Here is a 19,496-nt window from a genome sequence, read left to right as displayed (position 1 = left end):
GTCTAGATGTAATATGCCTAGTACATTTGACATTGCATTAAAAAAACCCCACAACACAACATTGCTCTCTGAATGAACTGATAATTGCCCTCAAGGTCAGGTATGAATAACACCTGAATTTTTCCATTTACTTATGATAAATCCCTGCTCATTAGAATACTGGATAATTATAAAATAGTTTAAAAATACTTAACTACCTGCACTCCTAACAATACTTATGCTGTAGATGTATCCCATGACAAGGAAGAAACACAGAGGTGCCTACTATTGCTCATAATGCTATGGAGCAACAACATTTTTGGACGAGATGTTCTGGGGACAAGCTGAATCTCAGGTCAGTGGAGATTTGTTGAATGTGGACTGTCTCTAATAATTTCTAGTTTCCTGTGCATTGAAATACTAGCAAAAAAGTAAAAACCTGGGACATCCACCACAGCACTAATCCAAACCTGGACAGCAAAACCAATTTATTGTATACTGACAGGGTAAGCCACTATCTTGAAGGATATATATTCTGAAGGCTCACAGCGTATAGTGATGTGAAGGTGTGGAAGAGATAAGAGGTTTATTTTGAAATTTTTGGTGCATATGCTGATGCTTTACTCTCCATTCTTACCCACCAGTAAAATGTGGTATTACAGCCCCTAGGTATAGGACCAGAATATAAAAAGACCCTTCTAATGGGATAGAGAGTATTGACTGGCTTCTACACCAATCCAAGCCATACCAACACTCAGTCTCCATGCAAAGCTACAGGGCATCCCCAAAACATACTGGCACATCTGACCGTTATTTTTGATTCCTTTCAGAAAAAAATATATTACTGAACAAAACACAGCCTTAGTGTCTACCTACTGCAGTCTGAGAGGACCTCTAGAGGAAATCCAAAAAAGTTTGATTAATAGCATGCTGAAATTTTTATGTATGCATACCTCTGTTCTTTGTGATATGTTTCATAGATGGAACATATCTAGATGGACATATTAGATGTTCCATCTAGTATGAAAGCACCATGTGACAGGAAAAACAGCTGAAGACACTAAAATTTTAGGCCAAGTCGTGTTTCAAAGGAAGGATTCTTATCCTAAGATTTCCCTTCCAGCTTTTCAGAGGCAAGAGTTAACTTTTCTAAACCTATTTGAGTGTACAACTTAATGTCAAGGAATTCAGCACCTGGCAGAATTGGTTCCCAGCGTTCAAGACTTTTTGAGGTCTATCACAAACATGAGCCATCTTAAATCCTAACATCTGAAGGTCAGACCTGGAGGCCTGCTGACAACAGCTAAGATTATTTTATTGATCATTGCCAAATGCAAGCTGCAATAGATCACCTTTCTCAGAACTCTTTTCTCTTCACTCATACACATGCCTGCATAACATTTGTATTAAATACTATCTTGAGATGATATCTTTCTTGACTGAGATTTCCTTTTTCAAGGTCTTCTATTTTTGAATATACATAGACTTCTCACTTTATTTTCAAACTTGACATCAGACGTTTGAATCATGTGCCATTATATAGCAGGTTAATCCATCTCTTTGACTGGGTGCATAGAGGTTTAATAGATAAAAAGGTGAAGAATAAACAATGAGTGAGATGAAAAAGGAGAAAGGGTTTTGGAAGATATTTTTACCTCAAGTAAGACAAGGATGTAAAAGGTATAGCTATAATGCAGAATCTTTCTATTTCTTTTTTTTTTTTAAAGAAAGGCTGATGAATAAAATAAATCTTATAAGCACAGAGAAGAAACAAACATTGAGGATGAGAATAACTGAGGTAATTTCCAGAGCTACATGGTAACAGATGAAAGCTAAAATTAATAGTTAGCAAGCTATTCATTCTTGTAGTCCTCTCCCCTCAAAAAAAATCAATTTTTTACAGGACTGGGCAAAAAATATATAATACACCATTTTGCAGGCTTGGGCAACTGATCTTCTACCTGTGATTGTCCTGGGTTGTTGTCACAAAAAGCCATAGTCATCAGTGAGAAGTTAACAAAAAAAAAAAGAAGTGCCTTTTCTCTAAAGCCTTAATAATCTAAGATAGCTGCCAGTGACAAAGAGACAGAGAATCTGTTAAACCAGATCAGACTTTCTGTTCTGTTACTAGTTGAAGCTTTGCCTTTACGTTTCCCATATCTATTCATGGAGCTAAGAGTGCAATAAAGGCATTAAATCCATCAGGGACAAAGAAAGAAAGAAAGAAAAAAAAAAACACCAAAAACCCCATCTGCAAAAAGATGGGTAGCCAGCAGAGATCTATGAATAATTTAAAAGGCACCTGTCTCCCCTCATATTGGCAACTTTGAACTGCTCTTGCCTTGCAGATATATTTCAATTGCCTGAGCAAAAAGAAGTGTCTCAAAATTCTCAGAAAACTAAAAAGTTCTTAACATTCCTCCAAGATGCCTCAAGGAAAACTTTACTGTTATACAAAAGCGATCCAACTTACACTGCATATATTTACTGACGACAGTCATCATGGAAGGAACACACATCACTGGGGGAAGTACAACCTTCAATTAGGCATAGAATCTTTAACACCAAATTACAGGTTTTCAATTAAAGATTAGGTCCTAGCCCATCCACAGGTAGCTGAAATTGAGGCAGAAACCCTGGAATGAGATCTATGGCCTGTGTTAAGCAGGAGGTTGAGTGAGATGATCATAATGATCTCTACTGTGTTAAAAATAAAAAATAATTTCAGAATTTTCCAAGAGAACCTATGTTATTATCAAGACCAAACACTGTGATCTGAGTCTAAAGCATTTGTTAGGTGCTGGGGATTATGCCTGTTCAGCTGGACTGAAAAAATATCCCAAGCCCAAATCTCAAAAATAATTCTGTTATGCATGGATCTTAATGAGACAGTTGTGACAAAGTACTGGTAATAGTATTCAGTGTGAAAGTCTGCCTTTCCACAGAATCATTAATTGTAAAGTGTTGATTATCACTTGCATGTTTGTTAAGGGAAATTATTTGGGCTTATGTTGTGGTTTAGCCCCAGTCGGCAATTAAGTACCACACAGCCGCTCGCTCACCCTCCCCCTCTGGGTGGGATGGGGGAGAGAATCAGAAGAGCAAAAGTAAGAAAACTCATGGGTTGAGATAAGAACAGTTTAATAATTGGAACAAAATAATAATAATACATTGTAATGAGAAGGAAAACAACAAGAGAGAGCGAGAGAGGAACAAAACCCAAGGAGGGGGGCAGGGGGAAGTGATACAACCGCTCACCACCCACCCACCAATGCCCAGCCAGTCCCTGAGCAGTGACTGCTACCCCCTGGCCAACTCCCCCCAGTTTCTATACTGAGCATGACGTCATATGGCATGGAATAGCCCTTTGGCTAGTTTGGATCAACTATCCTGGCTGTGCCCCCTCCCAGCTTCTTGTGCACCTGGCAGAGCGTGGGAAGCTGAAAAGTCCTTGGCCAGTGTAAACACCACTTAGCAACAGCCAAAACATCAGTGTGTTATCAATATTATTCTCATACTAAAATCCAAAACACAGCACTATACCAGCTACTAGGAAGAAAATTAACTCTATCCCAGCCAAAACCAGGACAGTTTAGAAACTCATTTATCCAGATGAACCCTAACAAAGAAGAAGGTTATAGCAGATGTGTGAATAGTTGGGCCACTGGAATTTTTCAGAATGATGTTATAAAAGGACGGACTAAAAACCTGTCCCCATGTGAAGTAGTGTATTAAGTACTGACAACGATTAGCAGGAATGGTCAAAGACATCTCAAAAGAGAATATATATGGCTATATATAAATCTATAAACATATGAGTATTGTCAGAATTTAAATATTTTGTCACACAGAAGGAGTTTCAGCAGAATTACAAGATGTCATTGTGCCACTGTTAAAATAAATTATTTTGGCTTTTCAGTTTGCAATTAGAATCTCAAATTTTCTAAAAATATTTCATTCTGACTGAGAATGACAATTGATTTACAACTGTGGAAATTAGTTATGACCAATGACCTCCACCCGAGATGTTTTTGTATCTTAGAAGCATGTGGTAAAAATAAAGAAAAGGGACTAAGAGTTAAGAAGGGTAATCCATTGCCTACAAAACCTGAAGCACTAGTATCATGTAAACTGAGGTTTTCTGGAACTGCTTTGGTATTGCCTTGCTCCACTCTGTTTAGAATAGAACTGTCAACACTTTGTAAATAAAAGACATTACAAAAGACAGCTAAAATCTGTGTCACTGACCTCTTTTAAAGAAGAAAGTTGGCCTAAATTATGAGAGCCTCAAAATTGTATTTGCTCAATGAAGTGTTTTTCAAGGTTGAAAAAATGATCATTATCATTTTTTGCAAGCAGAGGATAAGACTGTTATTTGCACAAGTTGATCCTGAGATACAGTCCTTATCTTGAATTCCCATTCAGCTTTCCCAAGTTTTATTCTTTCATCCCAAATTTTGAACATAAGTAGTTCTAAAATATGAATTACTGAAGTGAGATTTCGTTACAATATCAAAATGCTACTTCAGTCCCACCTCAGCAAAATCAGGGATCACTGAGAGGCCATTTTTCTGCAGGTTTGCTGCAGGTTTGGAAGGCGAGCCCCACCTGGTTGCCCACCCCGTGCTGGCGGTAGAGCTGGCTAGCCTGGGGAGCCATCACAAGGTGTGCAGACGATGCCACGGAGGAGCACGGAGGGGTGCGAGGTCAGCCCCGTGGCATGGCCACCTGCCAGCCAGCTAGTCAGCAACTGTGGGGGCTGGCACACAGCCAGGTAGAAATTTCATAGCAGTATGTTCTGGGAATAATGGGGGAAAAAAAGGAATATTCTTCCATACCCTCACTGGCTCTTTTACCTGTGAGCCCAGTTGCCTATAGTGACATAAAACAGAGCAATAGCGTGCAGCTTCCTGCCCAAATCCTGCCCCTGAACTGACAATCTCCTTTCCAAGCCCCCCTTCTTGAGATGCAATGCAATAGAGCGAACACAAAAAATGTAAATTAAAAATAGAGCAGCTATTCTTCAGAGCAGCTCTCCATGGCATCTTAGGATATTCTTAGGGGAGGACCAGCAGCTGATCTCAGCAATAAGGAAGCTGAAAGTACTGAAGAGAAACATGGTGGCAACACAGCATTTAAAGGACTCATGCTGCAAAAAAAAAAAAGGGGGATGGGGGCACAGGCTACAAGAACAAATTTTATTCAGAAATTTTATTAGAGAAATTTTGCTCATCACAGAAAGTCCATGGTTCTCCTCAGTGTCCCTGTTTGTTAAAGGATGCTTATGAAGAAACTCATTAAATTGGCCATTTTATAATTCAGCTAGGCATTTCACCCCCCTTTCTTTTTTTTTCTTTTTTCTTTTTTGTGTGGGAATAAGTAACTGTGATCACAAACTTTTGATCTGAACAGAAAGATTTTTGTGATTAGAAAACAGGAATTCAGAACACTGACTATATTTCTGTGAACAAATTAAATCATTCATTAAGAAAACCAAATAACAACTAAAAAAAATCAGAATTGAACCTCCTTTTCTTTACACAGAAAAATGAGAATAAAGAAAAAATCAATTTTCAAAAAGGTGATGTTTTATGGTCATAAATAGAGAATTAGAGAAATACAATAGAAAAACATAATCAGAACAATATTAAATAACTTTCACAGAGAATTAAACTCTGCTAGTCTGTGCATATCTATTAAAATATTTAGCATTTTACAGTCTTCCTTTCTTATATCATGTTTGGAATTGAGAACTGTTGGTATTGCATCCTTAGGAAGGTAATTTTCCTTGAATTTTCTTGGAAGTCTCAAGCTTAATCAATAAGCTCAGTTTCACGTTCTATTAATTATTTTTAAAAGGGTGACATTATAAGCAAACTAGCAGGGTATTTAGTTGACTCACTGTAAATACTTCATTTTAGGAGATGAAGCTCATTTTATATATTAATCAAAACGTAATTTTCCTTAGTAATACACAAATGTAATGGGTTTCACCTGTGTGCCGTTATGTCAGCAGGTACACAATTTATTAACTTCATGAGGTAATATGGAGACAAAATCGATTTTTTAAATATATGGCTAGTATTTTATTAAATTACAAGTGAATGCAATTAGTAAAACTTGCTATTTCCTAAAATGTAACTTATTTATGCAGAATATACTGGATGATTAGGTTCAGTAGTCATATAATGAAAGATATGCTATTCAAAAGAGGTATTACTCTTCTGAAGAAAAGCAAATCTCTTGTAAAAAACCAAACAACTCAAAATGAAAACACATTGGGAGAACTATTTTTTCTCCAGACAACATAACAATTATTTCAGAAATAGTCAGATATCACCTTTGAATTAAACACATAATACTGCTGAAAATAACCACATAAAATGGAAGGTCTTTTTGCTGATTGCATGTGTGTTCTCCTCAGGCAAGAGGCACCTTTTTGCAAACCAAATGCCCCATATGTAAAACTTGTACAATAGAGTAATAGAGTAGAAAAGGTATTTTTTTCCTCCTCTTTCTAAACCATTTTTTGATTTCTCTGATGTCCCCTGATACGGACGTCCACACCAGTGGATCTTCTTTCCAATTTCCTCCTGCTCACTCCAGGAAAACTTAATGCCTGAAAAAAATGGGTATTGCCTTATCCAGATGAAACCTGGGCTTTGCCTTCCAATTCCACATACTTGCCCTTGAATCACAGTTACAAAGACGTGTCTATGGCAATTAAAGCATTTGATTTCTATCCGCAAAGAAGACATTCATTTTCAAAATGGATTCTGTTGTTTTTAAGCCTTCAGTTTCCTGAGGCAAAATGAATAATATGTTGTACAAATATATAATTTAAATATATGAAATGTAATAATTATGGTAATGCTAATATCATAAATATTACCAGAAATTCTTAATAATATTTTATATGACTATGGCAATACTTCCAATTTATACAGAAAACCAGGACTACTTTTAGTTTTGGTACCACACTGCAAGCCACTGGACAGTGCCAGTGGAGACTTGCTTACCAGGTAGCTGGGAACTTGTAAGAGGGGACTTGAACGAACCCACCTGCCATCTCTGCAGTATCTTCCTGCCAGAAAGGTCTTTTATGTCATCTTCTCTCTAACTCTGTGTAACTTCATAGGCAAAGCTGCCTCCAACAGATTTTTCTAACACATGCAGGCAAAATAATTTCCTAGCACCAGTGCTACCATATAGGTGTCAGTCTAATCCTTTGTTGTTTCAATGCTCTGTGCAAATACAGTGCACAGTTTACATGTGTCACGGTAAGATAATTAGATATAAGCACTTGGTGTCCTCACTCCTCTTGCCTTGTAAATCAGCTTTTAAAAATGATACCTGATGGCCAACCGTGACTTGGCAGCAGCCATTAGTTTTCTCCTCTTATTGGAAGGCTCACTGATAAATGTGTAACGGTGTTGACTCAGTTTTATGTATTTCTTTAACATAAATCAAATAATAACATTAAAAGCCACTGCACCTAAAGGTGACTCTCACAGGTACTTGTAGCATCATGGCAAGTACAACTTGGGAAGTATTTCATGCAAACTGGGAGACAAACAGAGCACAAACATCACGACTATGGGTAGTTTTTCAAATATGTGAATTTTAATCTCAGTAGATATTTTAGATTCCATCTACAGATTTTTAAGCACACGCTTACCCCTAAGCCCTTGGACAGTCCTACTAAATAACAGGTTTACCATTAATGATGTGCACATGTCTGCACACCTGGAAAAGGTAGCTTGGCTTTCAAGCCTTTGCAAATATTCTAAAATCTTTGCCTTTCTATTCCATTTCTTAATTGGCTGGTCACATTTTCTTTCAGAATAACTGCTTGTTATTATATTATTATGGCCTCAGATGAAACCAAATACTTGCTTCCCTTCATAGAACAGCAGCTGAAATTAAATAGCCCTACATTTTGGTTCTCCTTTAGGAATTCATAATACAGTTCAGGAAGCATATGTCCTCACTAAAATTTGAAAGAAATGGTTGTCAACAATCCCAGCAAGACTGAAATATCAGCCAAGGACAGAAGAGAGGTAAAATAATCCTGGGTCTTCAAATAATCTCTCTTATATTTGAACAGGAGAAGACATGTAAGTGAGGAGTTTGTTATTCCAACTCTAGATGGTTAAATGATCCAGAAAGCAATGGCATTATTTGTGAGGACAGGGGTGGGATGAGATAAAGAAACCCCTTACCTCATGTATTTTGGAGTGCAGAATCTGTGTCTGAATACTATTTTAACCCTTGCTGCAAAGTTTTCTATGCCTCCTTAAGGCTTGATCCTGGAAGGTGCTGAGAACCATCATGGTCTATTCATGTACTTAAGTGTTTCTGGATTGGGTTAGATTGCTCACATTTTGCAGAATCAAGTGTCTGTTGGGTCTGCCTGTTTTTAAAGTATAAGCCTGATCTGAGATGCTTTTCATGTACCCAGCTCCAATTGATTTTGGTAGTTGTTACATATATGGAATGCAACACTCAGGATCGTGCCTTAAGTCTTGCTCCTTGGAGCGCAGCAGAGAGTTATACATTGAAAAGTCTATTGAAACAGTTGTGTAAACATGACATTCCCTACAGCATATTGAAATTCATCTTTCTGGAGAACCATTCTGTGTTTAAACTGTGCACACTTTGCATAACAAAAACCTACACCATACAACACTAGACTATTTCAGGACTTGAAAGGCTGGTGCTAAACTTTTGAAACTCGAAGCCTTGGAAATGTCACTGTTTTTCTCTGCAAGAATGGATCCTTGAGCTTGCATACCATTTTCTTCTTTTAGTTTTGTCATTAGAGTTATGAAAGACTGCTGTGTGGTATGGCTCCATGGAAGAAAAGAGCACAAAAAGGGAACAGCCCACAAAAACCAATGCAAATGTAGAAAAGTTAACAAAACATGCCATTTTCTGCCATGTTTTTTAGCTCTACTATTAAGGCTTTGCTGAACCAAAAATTTATAGTAAGAGAGGAAAAACAACACAAACAGTGCTAAGCATTTTTAAAGCCATGGGAATTGCACCCAGCCTAACCCCATGTACTTTTCAGAAGTTCTTCTTTACTTGCTATCTCTAAATACTGATTTCTCTCCCTCATTCCCAGACTGAGAGAGTGTGCCAATGGTTAACATGAACAACAGCAACAAAAAAATCCCTCTGCTCTTCCAGAACTGAAGGTGTTATTACTGACATAGAAAAGTATGCTTGCCTTTTAGGAAATTCGACAGCTGATGTAAGAAAAGTCTGAAATGCTTCACAGAATGCTAGTAAAGCACAATGTAAGTTAATGAATTTTGACAGAAGTGAACATAACAGTTAGGACAGCTCTATTTAATTAAAGTACATAGGGTTTACAGTTCTATTCATTTGTAGAGGGGAGGTACTTTCATTTTTTCCATAAAATTTATATCAATAACATTCAGCAATCTGCTCATTTCTAACTGCTAAAATTCTTTCTCTGGTCATGCAGTCCTCTTGCAGGCTTTCAATACTTGGAAATATGGAGGGAAGTACTCAGCATGCTTAATAACAATATTTTAAACAGACTGCAGTTCTCTTTCTCCTGTTCTATACAGGCAGTTTTGCGAAGAGTTTCCTCGTGAAAGGCCCATCATGATCATTTTTGTTTCTTTGCCTCTGATGAGGTTTGGCTTCTGCATAAGAAAAAAGTGAGCAAGCAAGCAGAGACCCCAACCAAACTATCATCACCCAGAAAAACACCAGGAAATGTGCGATGCTGTGAAGGGAGGGATCAAAATGTGCACATTTCAATTCCTATTCCAGCAGCAACCTTTCCAGGGGCATACTCCAAAGTTAGCACATTTTTTGAGAGCTGAGGCTGAACAGAGAGGATAAGGGACAAGGGAGCAGCTGCTTCCTTTGGACTGTTCTACTGGCAATATTGCTGGATTTTGCTGTAAGTGGTAATGGCTTCTATTCAGCAGCTTACAGACCTACACTCTCACTCATGCTCAACAGGAGTATAATGCAGCCACAGCTGAGACACCACTATTGATGACTAAGCTAACCTGCCAAGATGGAGAAGGAGGAAAAAAAGCCATGTAGTAGTATGGCATGGTAAACATCCAAAATCAAAAAAGCTGGGCTTAAATTTCTCATAAATCTTTTTTCTATTACAGGTTCCTGGTCTGTGCTTCTTGCCCTCTACATGTAGCATGGGATCCTCTTAAAAGGACGCCCATGCTTCTTGTGAGCCTTTATGGGGGGCTGTGCAGGGGGTTAATATCATGTAGAGTCTATTTGTTTTCTTACAATATTATGCACCTATACCAAATACACAAAAGTTCTCTCACACATGTACTTTGCTAAAGCAAACTTAACTACAAGTTTATGGATGAGATGCTTCCCTGAAGTGAATCCAATAAACTGTTGTAAATGAATAGAGGATGGGAGTTTCTGGGTGAAATAGTTCCCCCTCTCAATTTGGGTTCTCTGAAAGCAGGAAATTTTTGGCCCAGGGCATCCTGTGAGAGAGCAGAATAGTCTTCCAAGGGAAATGGTATCTCCTAGAGTCCTGGAGACAGACAATTATGAATGACTTGATGAAAAGTGGTAATGGAATTTAGAACCATGTGATTTTTCTTACAGTGTTCGCTGCAAACTACATAATGTGGTACACGGAAAAATTTAGAAGACTATAAATCATGCAGGACTTTAAGGAGTTCTTTGTGTTTCTGATTTCTTTCTAAGCATTTCAGCAAAGTTATCTTAACTCTTCGGATAGATGTGACAAATTTCTCTAGTTGATGCTGTGCATTTCCAGATGAGATCATGGACCATGAGGTACAGAATGGTGTCTGAAAGTTATTATTAATTAATTTCCTATTTCTTGTTAATTTCTAAAGTATTTTTGAGGCTCATTTTTTCCACATGGGCTCTTTTCAAAAATATAGCAATAAATGCACTGATTTTGCAGCTCTACTTCTCTTGAAACAGCTAATATCTAGCCACTGACAATTCCATCCATGAAACAGCCCTAATAATGTCATTTAAAACATGGAGAGTGTTGTGCTTGTTTTGCTTCTGTATTTTGGAACCTATTGCTATTCAATTTAGTATTCTAAATGAACTCATATCATATCCCATTATTGAGGAAAATGACCACCTGCCTCCCCCATATGTTGATTTCAGTTTTAAATACTGCCATTTGAAAGTCTTGAAACTCATTAAAGTGACAGGGTTTTCAGCACACAGACTCTGGCACTCAGAACAAAAGATATGGGGAAACATAATCTGAATTTTAAAAATTATTGCAAAACAAGTCCTGTTTCATTTTCCATTCTTTCAACTCTCTTGTAGCTTTCCACATTAAAAAAAAAAGAAAAAAAAGTGTTGCTACTTATCTTTACAGGATTTTGCATTTTGCCTGGTAGTTTATAGTCTATTTTTTTATTATTATTATTGTTTTCCAAAGTTTTTTTTTATACAGTCTTCAAGTCTTTTGAAACAGTAGAACTCAATTCTGGCTGTAAATTATTGACTTTCTTGCAAGCTACCTTCCCAAACAGAACAGACATTGAAAACATGACCTAACCTTGTCCAGGCTTTGGGTTGTCCATATCTGATGATCTAGCATGACTACTACAGGTATTTTAAAAGCTACCAATTCAAAGACAGGTACGGGTCTAGTCTGAAGGTCAGATCAAGACATATTCTTGAAATCCTTACTTACTATTAATATGTAGTCGGATTGTACAAAATAAGACAATTCCAATTTTGATGATACTGCAAACACTACAGGTTTTGCAAATGTCCCAGAGGTCTTTATTATCTCTACATACTATTCTGTGATGCTTGATTGTGGGGTAGGTAAGCTCTTGGCCCTAGGTGGAAAGCTGAAATGGTTCACAAGTTAGATTATATCATTTAAATCTGAGTCCTATCTTGGGGAACTGCCAGAGGCATGTTGTTGCAGAACTACAAAATGTTCAGGACTCCAAATATGGTATACACTATTTCATCCAACACCATACGGGCAAATGTGCTTGCAGAGTTACATTGCTGTCTTCCATATAACAATGTAAAAGCCATTAATTTATCCTGTACTTTAAGATCTTGTCCGACTTCTTAATTTTCATGAAGGGATAGTGATTCACCAGATACACTCACTGAAACAAATATTAAAAAGCTCCTAGTACTAAAGGAGGCACAGCTGGGTTTTCTGTACTGTAGTCTTAAGTCTTTGGAGATGAGTTGTAAACTTCTTCTAACATGATGCATGCCCTCACTTCGGGTATAACCTGCTGACTTTTCATGAGTCTCTGGCTGCCAAGACCTTTATGCTTTTTGGAAAACTCTATTCTTTCTGTCTCTCACTTCCTCTCTAACAAAGATAATATTTTTACTTTTCAGGAATGTTCTGAGGATACGGATGCTTTCAGTTACAGAGAAAGATAGAAATACAACCTTGTTTCACAGTTTCCCAACCATTTAGAAAGAAGGAATTTTTCAGTTAAGACTGATAGCAAACCTATTTCTCTGGAATCAAAATTTCAAATTCCCACCAACTTCACAGATCCCAAAATAAATGTGTGCTCATTTATTACGTCATGACATAGCCTGCTGCTGCTCACTGTACAAGCGGACAGCTCAAACCATGCAAACCTTCCTGTTAGGGGTGCTGTATCCTGTGAGGACAGCCAGAAACTCTGGGATTTCTGCTTCATGAAGTGTTTGATGACATAGTGCCCTCACAGAGACAGTGATTCACATCTGTCATGTTTCTTTCAGTTGTGGGTTTATTCCTGTAAGTAAGCAACACCAGTGATGAATTACTGGGAAAAACACAGAACAAAGGCCATGATCATGCAGTTTCCCTATCTACAGAATGCAGGCCACCCCTAGCAGACTTACTGTGCCTGTTTTATACCCAGGCTGCTAAAGGTCTGGAAAAAACAGGGTTTTTGGCGGCTGCTGTGGGGGACCTAAGCAGAGAGTGGTCCCTCCCAGCAAAACCAGCAGCTTTCAGATCCATTTCTTCTCTCCCACTGGTAGAAACAGGAGACAAAAGTCTGGATCTGCAGGGCTTTCTCCACAGCTCTCCATCCCAGCTCTGTCATTTCTCGTTCATTCAACACTATCCGTGGGAGGAGCAGCCTGCCCTTGGCCCTTCTTTCTTGCCTGTGCTGCAGAAAAGCCTCGAAGTAACTTTGCTAAAGATCATGGCAACTTACCAGCTTTCTGTCTCCGGGGAGATGCGCATGACAAGGGGATGTATTTAACAACTAGGGAGACTATAGGTGACAACAGGGAAAGTACAAAATTGCAAGAATGTTGCCTAAAAATGAAAGCAAAGCAGCTGAGAAAGAGGCTGATGCTGACACAGACACACTCGGATGGCATCTGAATATATAAGCAGTATATTGAGTGCTCTCTGTCAAATCTCCTGCACAATCCAAGAGCATTTTGAACTCATAGAAAGTGCCATCTATGAATGCTGTCTTTTCACAACAACAACTGAGAATTTGAAGAAACAATAGAACAGTGGATTGCTAAAGTCGGAAAGCTGTCCAATTCCTGGAATTACCAAACCTGAATAAGATTAAATAATTTATAATAAAGCCATTTCATGAATTAGAGGAAAGGAAGGTCAAAGGAGGATGCTTAGAGAATCCACAGTAGTTCTTTGAGCAAACTTGCTGAATAAGCTCACCTCTAGAGCAAGAGCACAGCTCAGATAATTTGCTAATGGAGATGTGAAAATAAAGGAAATTTTCATCAAAATGCATATAAAATTAAATGCAAAAATATAAAGAAGAGTCATGGCTGAAGTGATACAGAAGACCTGCATGGAAAAAAACATGGTGTTGTGAGTAAAGACCTTCTGTGAACTCATGTCCAATAGAAACAAACATGTACCCTATTAAATGAGTGTCAGACAGGTGAGATTTTACACATGCAGAACTAGAGAGGAGTTTGAGAGATGAATTACAGAACCATTTTTGGTCAAAAATGCCTTTTAAAATAAAGGTATCAGTTCTTCCATCTTTCACGCTTGAAAAAAGCTAAGAAGCTATCAAAATGTATTTCTATGATACTTTAAGGATAATGTTTTGTAATTGGAAGCATTTTTCTAAGGATTTATACTGTTTTGAAGCTATGTATGAATTTGAAAACTAGATATTTCAGAATTACAACAAAAACACCTCACCTGTATCTTAGAAAATAGATTTGTGAAAACTGGAGATTACAGCTCTCATCCTTACTCCATTCAAAAAGATTTCTCAGCATTTTGAAAATGTTTGGAGATAAGAAAGCAGTAAATTCCTGAGTCTATGTATCACAGTGATGCAGTGCAAACCAGGCAACTAATACTCAGTCTGTCACCAGATGCAAACACAAAAAAGCGAAACACAAATACACTGTTGGACAACAATAAAGACCATGTCTACAATATGGAGCTGGGCCTCTCCATGCTGGCCCAGGATGTGAAAAAAATCATCCCCCTCAGGTGATTTTATTGTGCCAGCAGAACCTTGGTGTGGATGCAGTAATGCTAACAGAAGATGTTTTTTGCTGTTATTCAGGGACCTGATGTTATTAAGCAAGCCAAAGAGCTTGTGTCAGCATGCTCTATGTCTACACTAAGGGGGTTTGCTGACGGCGCAGCAGAACCTCTCTAGCATAGACAAGGTTAAAGACTTTTTCAGAATGTGCAAGAGATGGAAATGAGATTGTAATCTCACAAAGCCAAATTGCCATTTTATAATGGTATGATCATAGTATGAACAAGATGAAAATAAATAGCAGTTAGAATAGCGAAGATCCAAAGACAGCTATGAAGTCAGAGATTTCAGTTCAGAGGTTATGCCTACAGTAGGAAGAGATCCTTGTGGGGTCCTAGTGACATTCAACCTGAATAAATGATTCATATAACAAAACCACCATCAAAAGTAAGCAAACTTATTCAGAGCAAACATTTCATGGTAGTCTCTCCAAAGCAAAGCTGGTAAAAGACTACCAAAATGTTTGTTAAGACCGTGATGAATTTCAGAGTATGACACCTGGAAATGTATAAAATAATCCAACCATTAAAAAAGAAAAAATTGAGAGCAATAATGTACACTGGAGAGAATACAAACAAGACAAACTTCACATCATTGCAAAAGCTACAGAGACGATGAGTTGGAAAAGCTGCATGACAGCCCTCGAAGCAGCTTATTTGCATAAACCCAAACAGTTTAAACAATGCTCACTGCCAAATTTCTGCAATGGAAAAAGTTTTTTCTGACTTAACTAAAGCAGAAACAGTGCAGTTAGAATGCCAAAGGCAGACACCAATGATTGCTACAGCAGGCAGCTACTGCACTCATTTTGTATGCCAACAGGTAGATTCAGTGGCCCAGAAGGACTTGTCACCCATGATAACTTCCACTCTACAAACCTTGACTTGGGATGGTAGAAGCTCTGGTATAATTTTTCTGTAAGCAACAGACAAATATGTAAAATTAAATATAAGCCTAGACAGAACTGCAATAAAAGTTGTATACTTGACATATTCACTCAGTGATTAATTGCTTCACCTAACACCCAAGCAACAAACCAATACTCTTGCATCAAACACATTCTGGTACTTCTTTACATCTGAATGGGTCTGCAGGTGGGCTTGGAGAAACAGGTGCACAAACATTGCAAAAGAACAACTTATCACAGTTGTTCTATGTAGAAAATATGATTAACATGTTCATGGACAGGAAACTGAGTAGAAAGTGATCCCTTTAAATACATATAAAAAGGATTAGCATCCACATGCTGACTTCTCCAAAGTCACTTTGCAGTATTAAAATATAGCAACTGAACAAGTATATGAAGAATTATATTTGACTGAAATACAAAGAAAGCTTAAACTAAGCCCATTATGTGCTGGTTTCTAGAGAGTGATAGAAAGACTCCAAGAGAGAAACAGAAAGGACAAAAACCAGTGAGGGTTCCTCCTGGCCTTTATACTGTTGGGATGGTCAGAAAGACCATTTCAGAATGAAAAACACCCAGCTGTTTCCCAGCAAGCTAGAAAGAGGTAAGCATCCAACAGGTTTAATACGTAAGAGCAGTCAACCAGAATAAAGCCTTATAGGAAACAGGGAGTTCTGCCAAGACTGTATTGAAGTATTTTTGGACTGAAGTTTCTGGAAATTTCTAGACAGTACACACACCTTATATTAAACATTGTGATCAAGGCAGATTGCAAACTAGTAAATAGTTATGATACAAGTGGGAAAATGCAAGCCAAGTGACAAAGTGAGAGTGTCATGAAAATGTCGTGTCAAAGTGACACATTTGTGTCAAAGTGACACAAAGTGTCACATGTCATGTGACAAAGTGTCATGTCAAAGTGTCATGAAAATCCAGAGCTTTCTCCAGAGGTCTGGGGACAAATGGACCTTTTTGCTATGAGCTACAAAACCAGTCTCATACTCCTTAGGCTTCTGGAAAGAAAACAAACTATGAGACACTACCCTAAAGACTATCATAGATTAAGCATTTCATCAGACATACTATTCCAACAGTAGTTTCAAGCAAACTCTTATCTTTCCCCATCTCTTACATAATTCACAGGACACTATGAAATCAGTTGGAATACTGCACTGCTATACCATACAAGTTGAGTAACAAAGTTCAGATGGTAGTTAAAATAGCTAGAAGTCTTTATTAAATGCTTCAAAAGGAAGATACATGGCAAACATTCCTGAATGAAGCAAGGTTTCCATAAACAACAGTATTATTATTTTTTTACATACTGGATGTCAAGACTCAAACACACCTTTTCTTGAATAGCTATAGCATTACTACTGTTGACATGGGTAGAAAGACTAACAGACAAAAAGCGAGAGAGACACTCAAAGGCCAAAACCTTCTATAACTGACAAGCCAGAGAGCTTCCAAAATGACCTCAGGAAGCATTTTCAAGAACAAATTATTTCTCAGGATAAATTGCACACTTCTAAAGATGCTAAATGTGCTGAACAACTAAATCCTTGTTCATACAACAGTAATTGATGAGCATATATTTCAAATAGCTTCATCTACAAACAAAATAAAGAAGATGTGGAGGACAATGAAATATGCTCTCTTCTGACACCTGATTAACGAGCCATGAAAAAAACCCCACAGCATGGTGCATGACTGATAGCTAGCAAGACAGACTCTCAAAACATTGTACCACTTCCAGAATCAAATGTTAACCAGGCTCCAGTTGTTGGAGAACTATACACAAGCCTTTATACTGAAGAGGAAGAAGCATGAACGAAGAGCCCAGAGTAAGGTCCCTTTGTCACTGTATGTATTGAGTGGACTATAAACCCAGTGTTGTATCAGTTATATAGGTCATGACTATCTTCATTATTTAAAATCTGAAAGAGATAGTATGATGCCTTACCCCACTCTCACAAGACCCCACCTTAGTACTGCATCCAGTTCTGAAGTTCCCAGCACAAGACTGACATGGACTTGTTACAGCAGGTCCAGAGGAGGGCCATGAAAATGGGCAGAGAGCTGGAATACCTCTTCTATGAAAAAAGGTTGAGGGAGTTTGGGTTGTTCAGCCTGAAGATGAGAAGGCTCCAGGGAGACCTTATTGCAGCCTTTCAATACTTAAAGGGAGCTTATAAGAAAGATGGAGAGAGGCTTTTTACTAAGGCCAGTAGTGACAGGACAAGGGGCAATGGTTTTAAACTGAAAAAGGGTAGATTTAGATTGGACATAAGGAAGAAATTTTTTATGATGAGGTGATGCTGAGACACGGGAACAGGTTGCCCAGAGAAGTTGTGGATGCCCCATCCCTGGACTTGTTCAAGGTTGGTTTGGTTGGTGCTTTGAGCAACCTGATCTACTGAAAGATGCCCCTGCCTATGGCAGGGGGGTTGGACTAGACGATCTTTGAAGGTGCCTTCCAACCCAAACCATTCTGTGATTCTATGATGGAAGAGAGTCTCAGAAAGGACATCTGTGTTTTGACCATACAGATAGAAATGTAAACATTTTTAGAAAGAGTCTCACAAAAGAAAACAGAATATAAGGGAAAGAATAAAGTTTAAATCATGCCCCGACTTGGCTTCTCTCTTTTTATATTTTTACACCATGCACATCCTTTTCAGGCTAATTATCCAGTTTCTTAGATAAACTTATTGACCGCTAATTTACCATGTACATTTTTAGGATTGATTATGCAAGTTGCAGTTGCAAGACAGAGCCCCTAGACAATAGTAGATATGTGTATGTTTACTTCCAGAGCTAGAGGGCATATATATTATGGAGTTCATTTTCAAAATCAGAGGCTTCTGAACTGAATTTCTGTACTATCTTGCAAGTACCACAAAATTGCTGCCCTGCAGGGACATTCAGGAAGTAGTACCCACGTAATCCATCACTCCCTACAGAAGCTCATATCCCAGTGCAACATTATAATGAGGCTTTTGGTCCTCATTAGAAAAAAAGTAGATAGAAAGCTTATTTTATTACTGTAAAATCCAGCCCAGTGTTAACCAGTCAGATTAGAGAAAAAAAAAATTAATAATAGTGGCACATTCTCCTTTGTGTATTATCATTCAGCTCCAAATGTTCTTTTGTGACCAGAACCACAGATACAACAAAGGAGGTCCCAGAGGGGCAAGACAGCCCTTTCTCAGTTACTTTCTTGCTCAGGACTCCTAAAATGTAAATCTATGCAGGAGTGTTATTCTCATAAGCTGGGAGTTGGAAGCACTAAACCACCCTAGGGAGAGAATATATAATTTTGCATCTTTCATCATTTTGAACTTGCCTAGTACATAACTTCTGAAGGAATGAATGAAAACACCTTGATTACTTCAGATGGAAAGCAGGGGCTCCTTAGAGCTGCTGCTTATGAACAGAAATCCAAGTTGTAGCCAATTTCTTACCAGAGAAGAAATCAGGGTCAAAGGAACAAGTACACATAATTTGTTTGATGCAGTAGAGTTTTATGATAAAGTGCACGTCGCTTTGAGAGCAAAGGCTACACAGTGAGTGCAGGCAACTCCTTCCTTCTTCAGGAATATCAGCCTGGAGCTGTTACCTAGCTCTCAGCAGACAACTCTGAGTGAATCCAAATACTGGATAAGCTAGAGAAAATTAGGTAAAGAGCCGACTTTTTGGTGACTTGCAGCGATTTCCCCAAAAACAGATGTCTCAAAATTAACAGTTAGCTAGTACTCTCCCACACCAAAAGAAAAGGTCAGATTAAAGAAAAATTTTCCACTGTAAGAGTGGTGAAATACAGGGGCAATTTGCCCAGAGAAGTTGTGGAACCTCCATCTTCAAAAACTCAAATAGACACAGCCCTGAGCTACCTCACCTAAGCTGGACTTGCTTGGACTAGGGGGTTTCAACCTCCAGAAGCCCCCGTCAACCTATTGTTACTCCATGACAATGTGTTTATCCTCAATACCTCCTCACAGTGTTGGCTGGGATAACAATACTTAAAACATTCCTCTTAGGATATGCAGTATTCAACAGAC

This window comes from Ciconia boyciana, chromosome 2 (assembly GCF_034638445.1).
Source record: "Ciconia boyciana chromosome 2, ASM3463844v1, whole genome shotgun sequence".
Taxonomy (NCBI): Eukaryota; Metazoa; Chordata; class Aves; order Ciconiiformes; family Ciconiidae; genus Ciconia; species Ciconia boyciana.
Note: the sequence above shows the minus strand (reverse complement) of the source record.